The sequence below is a fragment of the Clarias gariepinus genome, chromosome 18 (assembly GCF_024256425.1).
Source record: "Clarias gariepinus isolate MV-2021 ecotype Netherlands chromosome 18, CGAR_prim_01v2, whole genome shotgun sequence".
Lineage (NCBI taxonomy): Eukaryota > Metazoa > Chordata > Actinopteri > Siluriformes > Clariidae > Clarias > Clarias gariepinus.
The window spans coordinates 1,907,515-1,927,582 of record NC_071117.1 but is presented as its reverse complement, the minus strand read 5'-3'; positions in this window follow the sequence as shown (position 1 = coordinate 1,927,582).

Below are 20,068 nucleotides of genomic sequence, written 5' to 3'. Positions count from 1 at the left end.
CTCTTTCCCAGAAATATAACAAAAACACATTTATACGTGTTAAATAAGCGCTGTCTTTGCGGTGTTGTGCGAAACGCACGCCAATGCCTTATCTCAGTCATAATAAAAACCACTCGCGGGCGAGCCTCTGAATACACCGTTTTAATGGGGGTGGGGATAAGAAACACCGCACCGGCAGAACTAGATTAATGATTATAAATGCGTCGGGGAAAACAGCAGGGAAACTGACTGGCCATTTTAATAATTCATTGATAAGTTGATGTCTTTTTGTTTTGCCTGTGAGTGGATGCGCTGTACTAATCCACGTTTTATACGAATTACATAAGCTGATTTTTTGAAACAGTGGAGCCGGTGTCCACGAGCGCCCGCAGTAAGACGCCGTCCAGCACACAGTCGATGTAAGTCCCCAAACGTCCCCCCGGCGCTAGTTTAGCGGCTGCTGGTGTACGCTGTCCCTCAGGCCTGAGAACATTGCAGCGGTAGTCCCGAGGTCCCGTGCCTCGGCATCGCCGCGAAACCTCGGAGACTTGCTCGTTGCCTAGCCGCGACGGGTAACCCTGTCCCCGGCTAGGTTCACCTACCGAGCGCCACTGAGCTGCGGGCGGTCGCTCGGCTCTTTCGCCGTGATGTGCCGCCATTATGGGCTCAGCGCGCTCGGCCTCGCGCAGCGCATCCTTACGGTCACCTGCGCCGTCGCTTCGCCGGCTGACGGCACACGGAGCTGTAGCTGGCGCTTGCGCAACGTCCGCCTCCGCTCCGAGCTCCAGTGCCGGGATTTTCACCTCACCGCTCCGCGTTGGTTGCCGTGGTGTGCTCGCTTTAGCGCCGTCGGGAAAGCGCTTCTTTCGGAATAGTCGCTCCACTACTTGGCGGCCCACTTGGATTTTAAGAAGGTCCTCCGGAGTGCGCTCCAACCCGTTACTCTCCATCCCACTTCTGACACCAATGTAGCGTTTTTATCGCCGGAAAGGATGGTGGAGAGACGAGTGAGCTTATTTGCTGTCCAATGCAATGGCTGGGAGTACTTTATTAGGCACACAGCATGTATGGCATGAGCCCCGCCCACGCCACAATATTTTTCACGTCTGTGAGGAGCGAGTATACACAGAGTTTCGGTTTATTTTCTGACAGTTGCTCATCATTGTGCGTGCACTTAAATAAAGGTAAAGTCTTATAAAGGCTATGTAGCTTATATAGCTTTATTGTACAATTTTTGCCCATTAATCTGACAACAACTGTGGCTCACCCACGTTTTCTGATACACACACCCAGAGTTTTCTGGCTACGCAAGTGTTACACATGATAAAATATAAAGTCTCACTGTGTTAACATTTACTTTGTTTAAATTCGATGGAACTAAGAAATGCCTATATTTAATTTAAGTTCTAAATTTGTACTGTAATTTTAGTACTGTGATGATAAATTCGTTTAATGTTTCACTTGTATTTCATAAGGTTTTTGCTGGCGGTGGTACAGCGCAACGGGGGTGCTGGGATGTGAAAATATAATTTGTTAAAATGTTTTTGTCACGCTCTCAGCGCTTCGCGCTGATCTAAGACCGCACCTGTCATTTGACATTTCCGTTCCCACGCTGTCAGGCTCTTCATCACGCACCCGTTCCACCCCGCTTGCACACCACGTCATGTCTTCACTCTGCACTTCCTACTACAGCCAAGGCCGAGTTTTGATTCATACAAATTCACATTTCATACAAACCTAAATAATTCTTTTGACTATGTAAAGCTGCTTTGCGGCAATGAAAATTGCTAAAAGCGCTATACAAATAAAATTGAATTGAATTGAATTGAGTAGACCCCAGATATCTCCAACGTCCCCGCTCATTACCACGATCTCCAGCAGGTCTTCAGCAAGACCCGAGCTATGTCGCTTCCTCCTTATCGCCCATACGACTGCCCCATCGACCTTCTCCCGGGCACCTCCCCGCCCAAAGGCCGACTGTACTCCCTGTATCGCCAAGAGAGAGGATCCATGAACACATACATCACAGAGGCCCTCGCCGCCCGGAATCATCCGCCCATCCTCACCAGCCTCGCGGCGAGACCTCAAACGATTCCTGGGGTTTGCCAACTTTTACCGCCGCTTTATACGAGGGTACAGCTCCATCGCCCTGACCTCGCTAACCTCCACCAAGACCCGGTTTTGCTGGGATAAGGAAGCCGACCAAACCTTCGCTTACCTCAAGCAAAGATTTACCTCTGCTCCCATCCTCACTATCCCTGACCCATCTCATCAGTTTGTGGTGGAGGTCGACGCCTCCAATACCAGGGTTGGTGGTATCCTCTCCCAAAGGTCCACCCAAGACAACAGGATGCACCCATGCGCCGCCTTCTACTCCCGTCGCCTAATCCCAGCTAAGAGAAACTAGAGGGGACAGAGAGGGGCCCTCTCACGCCAGTTTTCACCCTCCCAGGAGCCCACGTCATATGCCACCATCCTCCCGTCCCACTGCCTCTTCGCTGCCATGGAACTAGATATAGAGAGCAAGGTTCGGCAGGCCCTGGAGGTGCCCGGGCCCAGGAGCCCGGACCTAGTGAGGTTCCACCTAACCATTTCTTTGTTCCCCCTTCGCCTGCGCTCACAAGTTCTGGGGTGGGCCCACGGATCCAAGCTATCTTGTCACCCAGGCACTGCCCGAACTCGCTTCATCGTCCAGCAATGATTTTGGTGGTCTACGTTGGGGGAGGACGTGCCCAGATTCGTGGCAGCCTGCGACATCTGCACCCGTTGTAAGAATGACAACCGACCAACTGCTGGCCTTCTCAGACCCCTACCGGTTCCTCGACGCCCTTGGTCCCATATTGCGGATTTTGTCACCAGCCTACCCTCGTTCGACGGCAACAACTGCATCATGACCATCATAGACCGCTTTTCCAAATCAGTGCACCTCGTGCCCCTTCCTAAGCTGCCATATGCCAAGGAGACCGCAGAACTACTCGTCCTCTATGTATTTCGTCTCCATGGCCTCCCCACGGACAATATGTCAGACCGGGGTTCTCAGTTTACCTTGCGGTTTTGGGGTGCGTTCTGCAGGCTCGTCGGGGCCACTCCCAGCCTATCGTCAGGTTTCCATCCCCAGTCCAATGGACAGACTGAGCGTATGAACCAAGCACTAGAGGTCTCCCTCCACTGCATGATGACCCGGGACTCTACCACCTGGAGCAAGTTTCTCCCTTGGGTCGAATATGCCCACAACTCTTTGCCCTCCGCATCGACAGGCTTGTCCCCGTTCCAGTGCTGCTTAGGCTACCAACCTGCACTCTTCCCAGTCCAAGAATTAGAGGTGGAGACCCCGTCAGCCCAACACTTCGTCCGCCGCTGCAGGCAAACGTGGCTACGCGCTAGGCGAACTCTGCTACGAACCATCTCCTCTCATAAGAAACAGTCGGACCGCCACCGCACCAAAGCTCCCAGATACCGTGTAGGAGATTGGGTCATGCTCGCCACGAAGGACATCCCCTTAAAGACACTTTCACGCAAGCTCTCCCCCCGTTTCGTCGGACCTTTTACTATAACCAGGATAATCAACCCGTGCACAATCCGACTCCTACTCCCCTCGTCCATGCGACGGATCCACCCAACGTTTCACATATCCCAGCTACGACGCGTCATAAGTTGTCCATTAAGGTTCCTCATTCAGCGCTGATTTCCCTGAGCTTATAAGGAAGCGCAGTGCACCAGGTCTTTGCCAGATTATTGTGTATCTCTAACTAGTTTTCTCGGTTTTATTTTGATAGTCTTCACTTTGCAAAGTTTTTTCCGATTCTCGTTTCTCTTCTCTTTGCCTTTCGATTCTGATTTGTTTGCCATGCTGACGGATTTCACGGCTCACGACCCAACGCGCGCTCTCTCGACTACGGCTTATCTTCACGTCTCGGCACAGACACCGTGCTGATGGGTTTCACGGCTCACGACCCAACGCGCACTCTCTCAACTACGGCTTATCTTCACATCTCGGCACAGACACCACGCTGACGGATTTCACGGCTCACGACCCAACGCGCTCTCTCCTCGACTACAACCCAGCTCCACGCTCGCGGCACGTTTCCAGCGCCAGTGGATTTCTCGGCTCGGCACGCACGCACTCATTCATTCACAAACAGTCAACGCCTCGTTCCTGCACCTGCGTCTGGATCCACCTCTGCAAACCGACGGACACCACGTCTCAGCGTGACAGTTTTTATTATTTATGAAAGAACATTATGGTGATCATAACAGCCTACTGCATTTAATTCTTATAATAACGCAAAAACACATCGACATCTGCTGACGCAGTAGCACGGCCTGACAATGTTAGAATTTTTATGGTAATTTATTTTCGTTTATTTCAGTTAATAAATCTACTACAAATTTAAAGAACACAAAATATAAGATGACAAAAAACATACATGCGTAGCTTTTCTAATTACGCATTATAAAATCTAAAGGCTCACTGTTAACTTTGTCTAAATTCGATCCTAATAATATTTAATTTAATTTAAATTCTACATTCGTACTGTAATTTTAATACTGTGATTATGAATTTGTTTAACTACAATGTTTCACTTGATTTTATCTGCTACTATGTGCAGCTCTAACAGAGCGCGGCTCATTAATCCTTGAAAAAATTAACTGATGCCCGAGGCATCAGTCTTTAGTTATATAGCGGTAGAAGCCAGCAAACGCACAAACCCAAATGTCGGCACCATGAGGCGTGGCGGTAAACCAGAATACCGCATGAGTAACATCTGTATGACACTTACCACTGAGAAACGTCCTGCTCCAGTCTTGCTAGCAAAACAGATTCTTGTCGATGTGCCACTTCGACCGTTTCATTGTCAGACTCTAGCTTGAATTGATACAGTAAAACCGACGCCATTTTTTCTATGTATTGACGGGTCTCCAGAGCCGTCATTCAGTTATGGTCATGGGCGTTTTTTCGTTTTTCATCACTGGCCACATAAGTACACACATTAACACACATATCAATACACTACAGGCAATTTGGGAACACCAATTAGCCTAACCCACATGTATTTGGACTGTGCGAGGAGACCAGAGTACACTTGTGTTTGGTTTGTGTTTCACACCAAGAACATCATTATTGTCAAGTTTAAGCAAATCCCTAATTCTTATTATATTCTGTATGCTTGCAGTATGCCCTTGTTTAACTGCTTAGACTACTTGCTTTATACTTGGTATAAATTTGGTTTCCTACCAAATTAGTTAAAGATGATAACAATATCGCTCACTAATGTATTTGCTTAATTAATGTCAAATCTTGTCACTACAGCGCCTTGCTAAAGTATTCATACCCGTTGAACTTTTCCACATTTTGTCACAAAACAAACACAAACACAAATGTATTTTATTTATGGATCTTATGTGATAGACCAACACAAAGTGGCACATACTTCTGAAGTGTTTTCAAAATTTTCTACAAATAAAATTCTGAAAAGTGTGGCATGCATGTATTCACCCCATGTACTCTGAAACGCCTAACTAAAATCCAGTGGAACCAGTTGCCTTCAGAATTTACTTAATTAATAAAGGGTTAGTTTATGTTCGAGTTTTGTTTGATGTCTGTTTATGTTCTGGTTTCCTTATTAAAGACTCATTCCAGCAAATCACCTCTGCCACTATGCTTCATGTTAAGTCCACACCCCGTACCCGTAACAGTGTGTAATTTAATCTCAGTATAAATACACCTTTTTTGTGAAGTCCTCAGAGGTTTATTCTAGAACAAACAGCATCATGAAGCCTCAGGAACACTCCAGACAGGTCAGAGTTGAAGTTGTGGAGAAGTTTAAAACAGGGTTGGATTATAAAAAAATATCTCAATCTTTGAACATCTCAGGAAGCGTTTAAATTTTAACTTAATAAATGAGCGAGGTCTTGATATACAAGTAGTACACATGTGCTTTGTCTGCTGAGTGTCACATGATCACAACTGAGCCAATGGTTCTTCTCTCTCTTGTGCTATGGGTAGATATCTTCCATGCTCAGTCTCATTGAGCGTGCATTACATTGAGCGTAATCAACGTCTGTGCATGTGTACTGTTTATTAAAACACTGTGACTTTATGTGTGCGGATGGTTAAAGTATTTTTTTCCTGTTCTTTAGTAACAACGGTCTGCTACAATGGCCCCTGTGAAAAAAAAGGCAAAAAAAAAAAAGCTGTAGCAGTGCGGGAGTCACATTTCCACAAAATCCTCAAAAGTGTCATGACATGTCAAGCCACAGTCCCGCCATAATCACCTGAGCATTCTCATTTCATGTTCCCAACCACTTCTTTTATCTCACTGCCTCATTCTTTGCTCTCCACACACCTGTGCGCTATCACTGATTATCGCTGATGCCTATTTAAACCACACTCTGACACGACCATATTGCCAGATTATTGTGTGCCTCACTAGCCCAATATTCCACACAGCCTGCCAGATATCGACCACATTTTGTTCCTCTGACTATGCCTTCCCCTCTCATTTTGGAGACCAGCCTCTTACCTGTTACCGACTACGAGCTTGGATCACAGACTTTCTCTCTGGCTTCGACTCTCGCCTGTTCTATGACTACGATTAATCCACACGCCTCGCCAATCTTATGCTTCTTCCACCAACCAGCGCCAGCTCCTTCATCCCATGTCAGCTTTCATCACGGAGCTCTCTCTTCCCATGCTGGCTCTTCATGCTTCCGCTTTACCGCAAGACTCACGTTGCCGCGCCACCCCTCGCCTCGTTTTGATGGTGTTGCTGTCTGCAGGAAAGAAGAATGAATGAGAAAAGAATGAGCAAAGAACTCAGAACACTACTTACCCGCTGCAACTGTGGCAGCCCTCTATAGTTTGCTGGCTTCCCTCAGAGGATGGTGCGTGCTGCTTTGCTGTCAAAATTTTGTGGTGTTGAACAGTTCGGATGCAAAAGTTAAGTGTGTTTCAGTGGTCACTGCTGATTTATAAACGCTGTAAGTGCACACATGGAGACGTGACAGAGGGTGTGAGAGAAGTTTGCTGTGGATAACTGGATAAACTTTATATTCCTACAGAGAGTGTAGTTTTAAAAAAAATAAAAGTGGCAATACTTTTAAATAATCTTTATTATGAACAGATACATTACAGATCATTTTGTACATCATTACTAAAAGCTTATTACACATATCTAACTTTATGCTCAAAAAATGGACATGGTAGAAAAGATGGAAAACCACTTTTTAAATCAATGTGTAACATAAAGCCAAAACCAAACCCTGAAACCACTGAGGCTACATCTGAAACAAGAACTTAACATGTACTAATATTTATATCTACTAACTACCATAATTAATGTAAATATTTATAAACATTCATGAGAGAGATAAAGAGGGAGAAGGAGAGAAAGAGAGATAAACAAAATGTAATAAATAATAATATAACGTTGTAGAATAAAATTATCAGGAAGAGTTTTAACCCTGGAAGGGTTTTGTGGTTTTACTCAAATGGTACACAAAAAAAAAAATACTGTGTATGTTTCATTAAGGACATTTGGTGTAAAACAGAGCTTTATAATGAGCCTTACAGTTCCTATCGCTCCATGTGTAGTTCGGAGGGACGACGGCGCCGCAGTGTTGAGTGAGTGGACCCTCAGGCTGTTTCCCTCCATACCAGTTAGAGTACTCGTACACAGCTGTCCCATCCACCCAGATCCAGAACCCGAGGAGTCTACTTTGTCTGAGCCCCACCCACAACGTCTCACTGATATTCCTCCTCCTGAGCTCAGACTCCACAACTTTCTGTTTATTTGCAGAACTGATTATCAGAACTCCAGTCCTGTTCTCTTCAGTACAGTAATCCAGCACGTCCTCCCAGGGCATAGGGTAATCACTCACATGGACCCCTGAGAGACAGAGGAAACAGAAAAAAGAAAAACAGGAGAGTTTTAACAATCAGGTCTTTAGGTTTTTATTGAACCGCAGACTGCAACAGGTTACTGAGTGAAAACACCTTGTGCACCAATAATCAGTTAGAACTAGTTTTATTTTTTAGCTTAAACTCCTTGTCAATGTTATCTGCTCACCTTCTTTACATGGTTGAGTTTGGGAAGATGATGATGTCGGGTTCACTGAAGCTGTAGTTTGTGTAGAGCTTGACACTGGGTTCGCACAAGATGTAGTTTTGGCAGAGCTTGATGTTGCATTCACTGAAGTTGCGTCTGCACATGACCCAGCAAGACATAAGTTAGTGTTTTTTTAATTAAAGGTACAGTGGAACCTTAAATTGCGAGTAATGCAGCTAGCGAGTGTTCCACAGGATGAGAAAATAAAAAAAAATAAGTCTTGATAAGTCTTGATATACGTATTATGTGACATGCATGCGCTTCTTGTTTCTCTTCATTAGAGAGGTTAAAGATCCATTTTCTCTCTCTTTCTGTCAGCCTGCACTGACTCTGTTACTGTGTGCGCGCACGTCTTTCCTCCTCCTCTTGCCTTCACACACACACACACACACACACACGCACACACACGGCTCTGTTGTAATTCTTTTTAAAGGTAAAGTGCAGGTTAATTTGTTTTATTTTTACTTTACAGCAGTGATTCCATTAGTTTGTCACTCAATCGAGTGTCATTAGAGAGATTTCTTGTTGAGTTTCCCGATTAAACAGTGTTTCCATTAGTGTGTGTGTGTGTGTGTGTGTGTGTGAGAATGTCATCCTGCACAGCAGCCCCGTCAAATAAGAGGGGAGGAAGGATTACTATGCAGACGAAAGGAGGGAGGGGGAGAGAGTCATTCGTCCTCTCTTCTTACGTTAGCCTCACAAACACACACACACAAACACATACACAGCGCGTGCGCTCACAAACACACACACAAACACACATACACATGCACAAACACGCTTAAGAAAGCAATTATCTGTTACAATTTATTTTTCCTTTTTCATAGTTAAGTCCGAGGTTCTCAAAGTGTGTGGCGCCCCACTAGTGGGGAATACAGACATGACAGGTGGGACGCAATGAACGGGAGGGAATTAGTGGAAAATAATAGGAAAGTATCTATTCTAATTCATGCTTTTCTTTATTGACAATAAAGATCGGACACTCGAAACTAAACAATCACACGCAAAGAAATGGATCATTAATACAAGTAAATTAAAATAACATCAGAGAAAACGTGGAACCATAGTGCAACAATAACGGTTTAACGTCGGCATGTTAAATGCAGAGGAACAATATATAAGGAACCATTCGGTATTATATATGTAATTTCATTTATTCCAATGTGTATGCTGATGTTTCTGTATTTTTGTTAAAAATTTATATTTTATCCTTCAGGCACTGAACAGAAGGGAAGATCAATATCATTCTACGCTTTTTGTTGCTGTGCGGCATTTTGTGATGATCCCTAAATCATTCGTTGCGCCGTAGAGAATAATAGTGTTTATGCTTTTAAACATGTATAATTTAAGGGGGATGGAGCTTAAACACAATGTAGAGAGGAAATGTATGTGCGTATTTTATTTGCGGGTTTATTTACGCAGCTATTGAATTCGGAGATGCGAATATAAAACTAACTTTACCGCGGACACAAACCGGGTCAGTATCGTAGCATATGTAGTGAGTGTAATAATGTCAATGGATACATTTGTTACATGGACCACAAAAAAGCAGGTGATTCAGCACTATCAGCCTAATCAACCAAAAAGCCAGCCGAAAGGAAAACATGATGAAGCCTACTGTATGTTGCGCTTGGATTCATGGTGGGGATGGTGGGGCAGAGGAGAGACCTGTGTGTGTTTTGTGTCTTAAACCGCTGGCAGCAGACAGCATGAGACCCAACAAAGTAGGAAGACACTGAGACAACACACTCCAGTCACGTTAATAACCCACTCGACTTCTTTAAAAGAAAGCTCTAGATAAGTGACAAAGTAAGTCTGTTATAACAATAGCACGTGTATTTTATCTGTTTTGAACTTGGTGTTATTTGATCTTATTGGTTTAGAAATAAATTTTTCAATAAAAAGTACACTTGGCCGATTTCGTTACCATTTTGTTGACAAGTGGGGCTTGAAAATTCGCCCACCGCCTTAAGTGGGGAATGACAGAAAATGTTTGAGAACCACTGGGTTAAGTTAAGGTTGCAGGTTCATTAGTTTTATTTTTACTTAATATTTTGTATTAATCATTTTTATGTTTTATTTTTTTTTTGGCTGTGGAATGAATAATCTGAGTGTTTTTATATACGAGCTTGCTTCTGGAACAAAATATGTTCATAATCCAAGGTTACATTGTACATTACAAATAAATCAGCAATTATTATGTGCTTTCATGAGGAAATAGTGACACGTTTGCAGCTGCATTTAATAAATCATGATATCTGTTGGATTAGCAAACTTTATGACCTTTAGTGTAAGATAAATTAAAAACACAGAGTCTTCAAAGGACGATGCGTGTGTCTTGTCACACTTGTTCTACTTTTAAAAAATGAAATAGCTAGTGTATAAAGGTTTACCTTTGATTTGCAGGAAACACATTGAAATAGATAGCGCACATCTACGGTATTAAACACTGACTGTACAAGCCGAGTTCTCTGTGACTCTACATTCATTAGTTACAGTATATAATCTGTAGAATAAAGTCATCACACCCTGCACCGCTCCTTACTGAGGAGAATAAAACATAGCAAAACTACTTTATTTAAACAGACGTTCAGCTCTAGTCCACCACAACTAAAAGGAAGGGCCACCTTGTGGTGTTATTTGGTATTACCATGTAGCAACAATGCTAAACCTCTGTTATACTATCCTGGACGGCATGAGATTTTGTGATATTATTCAACACACTGAACGATTCCTACGTAAATGGATCTGTTCTGTGTCTGTAACCAAGTCCTGTTTATCTCACAGTACAATAAATCATTTATTAATTAATAAGGTGCATGTGTTATCGTGAGTCTCTGAGTTTAATCCCAGGTCTGATCTACACCTGTGCTCTAGAACATAGTGGACTGAAGCCCAGAGGAACCCTGACCTGCTGATACGCCTCAACACAGACCAGCACTTAATCATCTCTACACAATCAGACTATCCTGTTATAGACAATCTAATGTAATCTAATCTAATCTAATTTAATATGATCTGATCGCATGATTCAAGGTCTAGTCATTAATGTGGATTCCCACAGCAGTAATAATAATCTTGGGGTTTGATGCAGTTTAAATGTCCACTGACTGTAAACAACGCTTCAGGAGGAATTAATAAGTCTGTTCATTTCAGTTTTGTGAAATAAAGTGTTGGGTTTTATATTTTATTTTACAAAATGTTTTATTTTGCAATTCATAGCAGCGAGACAGGGAGACACACACACACACACCAGCTGTGCCCTCGTCATCACACAGAGGACTGCTGAGACAGTGGCAATGTTATGAAAGTGGACACTTACTCCAGTAGCACAGAGCAGAGTGTTTCTTACTGCACTTCTCTGTAGACCAGTTCCCTCCACTCAGGACTACACAGAGGTTTGTTGATGACTGAGGTTCAGCGCTCCCCCACTTCCTGTAGGCAGAGTTTTCTCCATCAGTCCACTGCCAGTCATCACACAGCAGGCCGATCCAGAAAGAACTGGTAATACCTGACCGGCTTTCCATCACCTCTTTATTCTGCTGCTGATCTCTGATGCTGATCAGGTCAGTGTATTTCCTCCTGCAGTAACTCTGAGCTTCATACCAGGTCTTACACTCGCAGATTAGATGATAAATAGGAGTCTGTGATGAAATATCTGTGAAAAGTGCAGTAATAAGATATCAATACATTTATATGTAATATTTAGGTTTAAATCTTCTTTGTCTTTCAGCTTTTTCCTTTCAGGGGTCGCCACAGCGAATCATCTGCCTCCATCTAACCCTATCCTCTGCATCCTCTTCTCTCACACCAACTAACTTCATGTCCTCTCTCACTGCATCCATAAATCTCCTCTTTGGTCTTCCTCTAGACCTCCTGCCTGGCAGTTCCAACCTCAGCATCCTTTTACCGATATATTCACCATCTCTCCTCTGAACATGTCCAAACCACCTCAATCTGGCCTCTCTGACTTTATCTCCAAAACATCTAACGTGGGTTGTCCCTCTGATGAACTCATTCTTGATCCTATCCATCCTTGTCACTCCCAAAGAGAACCTCAACATCTTCAGCTCTGCTACCTCCAACTCTGCCTCCTGTCTTTTCTTCAGCGCCACTGTCTCTAAGCCGTAGAGCATCGCTGGTCTCACCACTGTCCTGTACACCTTTCCTTTCATTCTCGCTGATCCTCTTTTATCACACAACACACCTGACACTTTTCTCCACCCATTCCAACCTGCCTGTACCCGCCTCTTCACCTCCTTTCCACACTCCGTTGCTCTGGACCGTTGACCCTAAGTACTTAAAATCCTGCACCTTCTTTACCTCTGCTCCCTGTAGCCTCACCGATCCTCCTGGGTCCCTCTCATTTACACACATGTATTCCGTCTTGCTGCGGCTAACCTTCATTCCTCTGCTTTCCAGAGCATACCTCCACCTCTCCAAATTTTCCTCCACCTGTTCCCTGCTCTCGCTACAGAGCACAATGTCATCTGCAAACATCATAGTCCATGGGGACTCCTGTCTTACCTCATCTGTCATCCTGTCCATCACCAGAGCAAACAAATATTTAGGTTTAAATGGTTAAATAAGATCAAAAGTTACTTTGTTCATAGCACATGAAGTATCTTGTCTCTGTGCACTGAAGAGGGTCCCATCCACCATCAGCCTTCATAGTAGCACAGGGTGTCGATGAATCACATGTTACTGTCAGGTTAATGAATGTTACAGGTCGACCATTAGACCATTTTTTACTGGACTGATTGCGATAGAGACCGATCCAGCTGTTATTGATTCCAGCCTTCATCATGATGTTAACCAGCTCAGAGTTGTCTTCCTCAGAGGACACAGTGACGAGGTCAGTGTGATTTCCTCTACACGCTGCCCGAGCCTCAGTCTGATTCATCTCATCCTTAATCACATGGAAGGCAGTGAAGACTGGAGGAGAAAAGGCTGTGGAGGAAACATCTCCTGTTAATGCAGCAGGACAGAGAGGAAAGGAGGGAAATGTGATGTGGATGAACGGCTGTGTGCTGTTCTCCATTCAGACTGAGAGACTGTGTGCAGCTCCAGAACAGCAGCCTGATGGTGAAGAGACTCAGAAAAGTCAACAGTGTTCTAATGTGGAGAGGCTGGAGCTTTATACATGGAGGCAGGAATGAGAAGGAGAAGAAACAAGAGCAGGAGTATTTTACTGGTGTTTGTTGGTTCAGTGTAATGTATAGCTATGAATTGGGTGTTTTTCTCCTTATTCTTGTTTATTTCTTTGTAATTCTAAGAAAACTATAAGCAGGAAGGCGGGACTTAAACTGTAGTGTTTAAAGCCTAGTTTAGCACGGTTGAACTAACACCATGTAGTGAGTCTACAGTATCTTCCTTATTAACCCTTAGGAGTCTGACTTGCCGGCGGCGGCAAAAAGTGCATTTTTTTCTGGTAACTGTGAAAAGAGTTTAAAATGCTCCGTCATGATTAATCATACACATTAGTGTAGTACATCATTTGAATCTGTAAAGGGTCTACTTTTATTCATGTATACTCACAATATCCACAAAACAATGTGCTTTTGTAAAATAAAGAAAATAAACAGGGTGCGCTTTCAGCCGTCTCTGTCTCCGCGAAAATCTTTTTGAAACACGTCACTAAAATGAACTGAAACTCCGCGAATACTGCACAGATAAACATGAGAAATATATTTATAGAAAGCTTAAAGGGTCTACTTTTAAATGATGCAATTCACATTAAAAACAAATATTCTCAGTTTATGTAATCCGTGTGAAACCAAGGAGAGGCACAGAATTTCTGTCGCACTTTATTATCTGCTTATGACCCGCGGCAGGACACGCCCACAGGCCATTCACACGGAAATCAGTCACAGGGTAATCTACATACGAGGCTACGCCCCCCGGACACACAGACAGGACAAACACACAGACAGGCTTGAAAACACTCAGATTCAGTAAGTTTTCTGCACGTCTGGAAGACGAGGAAACTCTTCAGATGATTTTGGACAGTGAGGAAGAGTTTACCTTTTCCTCAGAAGAAGACTGTGTGACTCTGACGACGAACGGGAGCATTTTGAGGAGAGAACAGATCCAGCAGAGGACATTAAAGCAAGCTGCTATGACAATGGGTAAGTTATTAAGTCTTATATAACTCTTATTCTGATCATATTAAACTAATATTAGTAAATATTTCCCTCACTTCAGCTAGCTCTTGTCAGCTTGTGTGACACATTGGCTTTCAATGCCATTTATATAGTTTAGTGTAGCATGTAGATAACACTAGTGTGACCGAGCAATCGTGCCGGGTTCGCTTAAAAACTTTGCAATATAAAAAAACAACAAAAACGAGAGCACACAAAATCCTTGTCAACTGTTTATTCTTCATTCTTCACACACACCAAATAATCAAAACTTCAACACCTGCGACACTCTAGAACAAGACGTGCGCATGCGCCTTTTCTTGCCCTTCTAGGACAAGCCCCGAGGGGATAAAACCTCACACACACACATACAGTATGCACCTCATGAGCGCCTGTGCATCTAACCTTAGCACAATATAACAAAATCAAATTAGGTCTGTTACATACAGTGGTTACTCAATCGGAATGTAGGTTCTACCGTCGCCGCGCTCGGCGGTACCGTTTGGCTTTGTGCGTTTGCTGGCTTTGCGTTTGGAGACTGACGCCTCATGCCTTAGTTCATTCTCTGCTGGATTAATGAGACACGGAGTTTTAGAACTGCACGTAGTAGCGGATAAAATCAAGTACAACATTGTAGTTAAACAAATTTATAATCACAGAACTAAAATGACAGTACAAAAGTAGAATTTAAATTAAATTAAATCTTATTAGGATCAAATTTAAACAAAATAAATGTTAATACAGTGAGCCTTTAAATTTTATCATGTGTAATTAGAAAAGACGCGTGTAGGGTTTTGTGTCGTCTTATATCTTGTGTTCTTTAAATTTATAGTAGATTTTTTAACTAAAATAAATTACCATAAAATTATAACATTGTCAGGACGTTCTACTGCGTCAGCTGATGTTGGTCATTTAGCCCCGCTTGTGTTTTTGCGTTATTATAAGAATGAAATGCAGTAGACTGTTATGATCTGTAAACGGGTTCGACCCATGTTGCACAGGCGGCACCATAAAGCACGGACACGAGGCGAGGTCTTACGGGAAAAGGGTAATTTATTTAGGTAAAATGGGGAAGGAAAGTGTTGAAGGAGGGAGAAAGGAAAGAATGGGATAAAGGTTGTGCATGTGCAGTTCCGGGGGCTGTGCCACACTGGCATGCGGGTACACAGCTGACGATAAGTGTTGGTGCGCGGAGTGGCAGAACTGAGCACGCGGAGGCAGCGCTTCTCCCGCTGTCGATGGCCGGCGCGAGTTCTCGCTGACGCAAAAACCTTACATAAACGTCCTCGCAGCCTTTTCCTCTTCGGCAGCGTGGCTGCGAGGGCGGGCACGGTGCGGGAGTGAAGATGCCGCGGGAGCTCGCGCAGCTTTTTCTCGCGCTGTCCTCAGCGCAGAGATCAAAGGGCGGAATTCTAGTGTCCTTGTTTAAAGTCCCTGGGGCGCGTCACATCGCCTCACTGACATGCTTCTTTCATATTCTCCATCACATCACGTACTTCCCAGACCTCAGACAAAACTTCCTCTTTGCTTTTATAATGCGGAGCAAGCCCGAGATCATATTAACGTTAATTATCACCAGCCGGCACGAATAGGTGGCTCCGTCCCTTTGCCGCCTATTCAGGGAGCCTACGGAGTGAGCGAGTAGCGATAGTAGATTTGGGCGTACAGCCATCACACGCACACGCCGTGGCAGATCATCATAATTGTCCTAAACTTGTATTTCATAAGGTTTTCCCAGCGGAGGTACAGCGCAACGGGGGTCATTATTTACTATTAAACATTAAACGAATTTACAAAACTTTATGCGTGCGATTAAGCGCTGATTCTACGTAGGAAAATAAAGAAGAGGATCCTGATGCTCAACATTCCGGAGACCAAACCCCATTTAAATTAAATTAACAAATATTGCATGTAAATAACAATAGCCCACGTTTAAAAAAGCATTTTTATTTAGATTATAAAAAAATAATCCTGCATCTGTTTTAGGTGTTCCAGCTGCCACTGTTCTAGAATTCAAATTAAATTAAATCTTATTAGGTTTAAATTTAAGCACAATAAATGTTAACACAGTGAGCCTTTAGATTTTATTAAGTGTAATTAGAAAAGAAGCGTGTAGGGTTTTCTGTCATCTTATTTTTTGTGTTCTTTAAATTTATAGTAGATTTATTAACTGAAATAAATGACCATAAAATTAAAACAGTGTTAGGACGTTCTACTGCGTTAGCAGATGTTGGTCTTAAAGACCCGCTTGTGTTTTTGCGTTATTATAAGAATGAAATGCAGTAGACTGTTATGATTTGTAACGGGTTCGACCCATGTTACTCAAACAACTCAGTTCAGGTGTAAGTAAATGGATAGAAAGTAAAATGTCTGTGCTATTTGGGGGAGGGACGTGCTAATGATTTGGTCGGCTCTGTGTGTGTGTGTGAGAGAGAGAGAGAGGGGTGTCGCGGTCGTTTTCAGTGAAACAAAGGCTCAGCTGAAAAATGTTAGGCACATCAGTCACTTAACCCCCAATAAAAGGTATTTGAGTGTTATGATAGTTGTAATATAACAGATGCGCACTGAATACTAAACCTAAACCAGGCACGGAGATTATTGAACCAAGATAGCCCCCATACCCGTTTAAAAAAAAAACAAACAAAGAATATTATTGTGTATAGACTGATTAAAAACAATGCAATTTATGCTATCATAAGGAAAATGACAAGTTCTTCCATTCCAATGATTAAAAAAGGTAACAATGTCAACTTTAGAATCTAGAATCCAGGAGATTAAAATTACACAAATTGAAATCAATGAAAGTCTTCAGAAGAGCCTCAGATTCAAGAGGTTTTTAAAGTGGGGAGAAGTGCATTTCAGTTCCTCTGAATGTATAGGTGAGAACAGCCGATTCACACCTGGGGAGGGTGAATAATTTGTATTTGAATGTTGTCTGGCATTGTAAAGCACTATAGTGACACTAAAAGAACAACCCAGGATTAATAGGAATTATTATACTGCATAAACATTATTTAGCACAAAAAAATTCCTCGCGCTCAGGAAAACTATGTGTGCGGTTGAGCGCTTTTTAGACTATAGGAAATTAAATCGGAGGGTTTTAATTTAGACTATTAAAAAAATAACCTGCGTCTATTTTTAGGCGTGCCAGCTGCCACTTTTTAGTTAGAAGTTTTCAATACAAAGCTTATAATGCCCACATGACATGACAGAATAAGGCACGGCTGGTGATGATTGGGGTTTGTTGGGTTACAGTGGATTTTACTACGCGGTGTGAGTGCAATGGCCACCCGTCCGCTCGCGCTGACTCTGCTCTCCGCGGATGGCCGGACCGGCCCCTCCCACCTCTCACTCCATTGAAGTCCCTGGGGCACGTTCCATTTGCCTTGCTTGCATGCCGCACTTCTGCGTTGTTGCACGCGCGTTGCATACACAGCGCATAGTAAAATCCACTGTAGCCCAGCAAACCCCGAGTATTTTATAGTGCGGGGTGCAAGCCGTTATCGATAGTAACGATAGCTCACCAGTCATGTGTAATTCTGCGGTCCCGCTGCTTCGCATGTCTGAAGGGGAGGCCGCCTAACTAGTGAGCGAGGAGCGATATTGATTTGGGCGCACGCGGTGACAGGCTGAAAAAACTGTTGTCAGATTAATGTGCAAAAACTATATAATAAAAATATATAAGACAACATGCCTTTATAAGACTTAACTTTTATTTAAGCCCACTTACAATAACGAAAAAACGTTGTGATTTTTGTAAGTGTTGTAAGTGTAAGTGCTGCGCTGTTCTGTATTGTTTTTAAAGTACCTAAAATAATCCAGAACTTAAATAACAATAAACCGATACAGAGATACGTTATATAACAGCCACTATTGTATTTACTGCAACGAGCGAAAATGTCACTTTGCGCCACCTGGCGGCCATTTTACGAATGACTTTGAAATGCAACTGATTTATTTTGGCCGCTGACGTTTTTACACGGCGGTGAGCGCGACGGTAATAACCATTCCAATTGATTAACTACTGTACGTCCCCCCTCACAAAATAAACGTCCCCGTTTATGTACCCAAACATAGTCAGGAACAGTAGCATCAGTGAACAATATGACTAAAAGTACAGAACACATTTCAACTGGCTTTTTTTTTTTTTTTTTTGAAAGAACAGCAACATAGCAAATAGTGACTAATCCTGAAATTATCGTTTTAATAAAGAACAAAATCCTTCAAATGGCCAGGAGGCCTATGAATTCTCCCAGTCCTACTTACACTAGGCTCAGCTTCTCTTACTGAACATTGTAAGTCAGACATAGAAGTCGTATCTGTCTGGGGAGAGACAGATTGGGCTCCACTAGAAACTTCAAATCCCAGGGGAATCGACACATGCTGCAAGTCCGGAACATGAGACGGTGTCCGGATTCGTGAAACAGGTAATGTGTATGGCCGCAACCTATTATAATGCACTACCTGTGCCTTTTCCCCAATGTCCAAAGGATTTACAATCCGATAGGTCAGTCCCACTTCACCACATGAGTCCATGACTTGCACAATCTCATAAGGTTCCTTCCAATGAGGTGCCAATTTCATGCAGCTCTCCACTGATTTGTGGAGCCACACCATAGCACCCATCCTATAAGGCTGGTGACGCAAGCCAACATCATGGTACATTTTCTGATGGTTGTGCGCTGCCTCATTGTGCATCTGTGCACCACTGAAGGCAAAATCCAATTTTGTCAGCAGTGAAGAAACAAATTCAGCATGCGATACTCGTGTCAAGAACACGAGTGGGCACCAGTACATCAGCGGGAACACGCGCTTCCCGACCATGGGTCAAGAAGAATGGTGTGAAACGAGTGCTGGAGTGAGTCGTCATGTAATAGGCGAATGCCACATGTTTTACATACTCGTCCCATTCTCCACTATAAGTCAACAGTGTCTTAGCTAGTTAATCAATCAGAGTCCGATTAAAACGTTCAATCATGCCATCTGACTGAGGATGGTACGACGTGGTGCGAGTCTTCTTAATGGACAGGAGACGGCAGAGGATTTGAACCACCTCAGCCTCAAACTGACGACCCTGGTCTGAGTGCACCAAGTCTCTGGAACACCATGAAGCAGAACATAGTCCTCGAAGATGTGCTACTGTTTGTGCTGACTGATTAGGCAGGGGATATAAATTGACAAATTTTGTGAAATAGTCTTTAACAACCAGCACATACCGATTTCCTTTCGAAGTTACGGGCAGCTTTAGGATGTCCATAGCCACCCTTTCAAATGGCCGTACTGCCTGGGATCCACCCATCGGTGCACGTTGGGCTGGAACAGGACTGCGCCGTGTCTGGCATGCCTTGCACTGCACACACCAGTTCTTAATGTCCCTGTACATGAAAGGCCAATAACAAAATTGCCTCGCCCGTTCCCACACGCGCTCTGAAGAGAAATGGGCAGAAGCTGGTGCTCCATGCAACTGCAAAAGTATGTCAGAAATCAGCACAAAGGGGACAACTATTTGGATTACAGGTTTATTTGTCAGGGGGCAGCAAACTGAGCGTCACAACAGTCCATCAATGACAGAAAGATGGTCGAATTCAGTCCAAAGCTTTCGTAAACACTGTGAAGTCACTTGTATTTTTCTCCTGGGAGGTCTTTGGGTGTGTATCACCCAGCTCAACGCAGTTTTAATGTCAGGGTCAGCAGCTTGCATAGCCCTGATATCTGATAAACTGTGCGACAATACATTAATATGAGACATGCTCTCAGAATTTTCAAGTGAGTTCTCCGCAGTCATGTTGCCAGTGGAATCTTGGACTTCAGAAGAATGTGTAATGTCTGTCTGATTAGAAC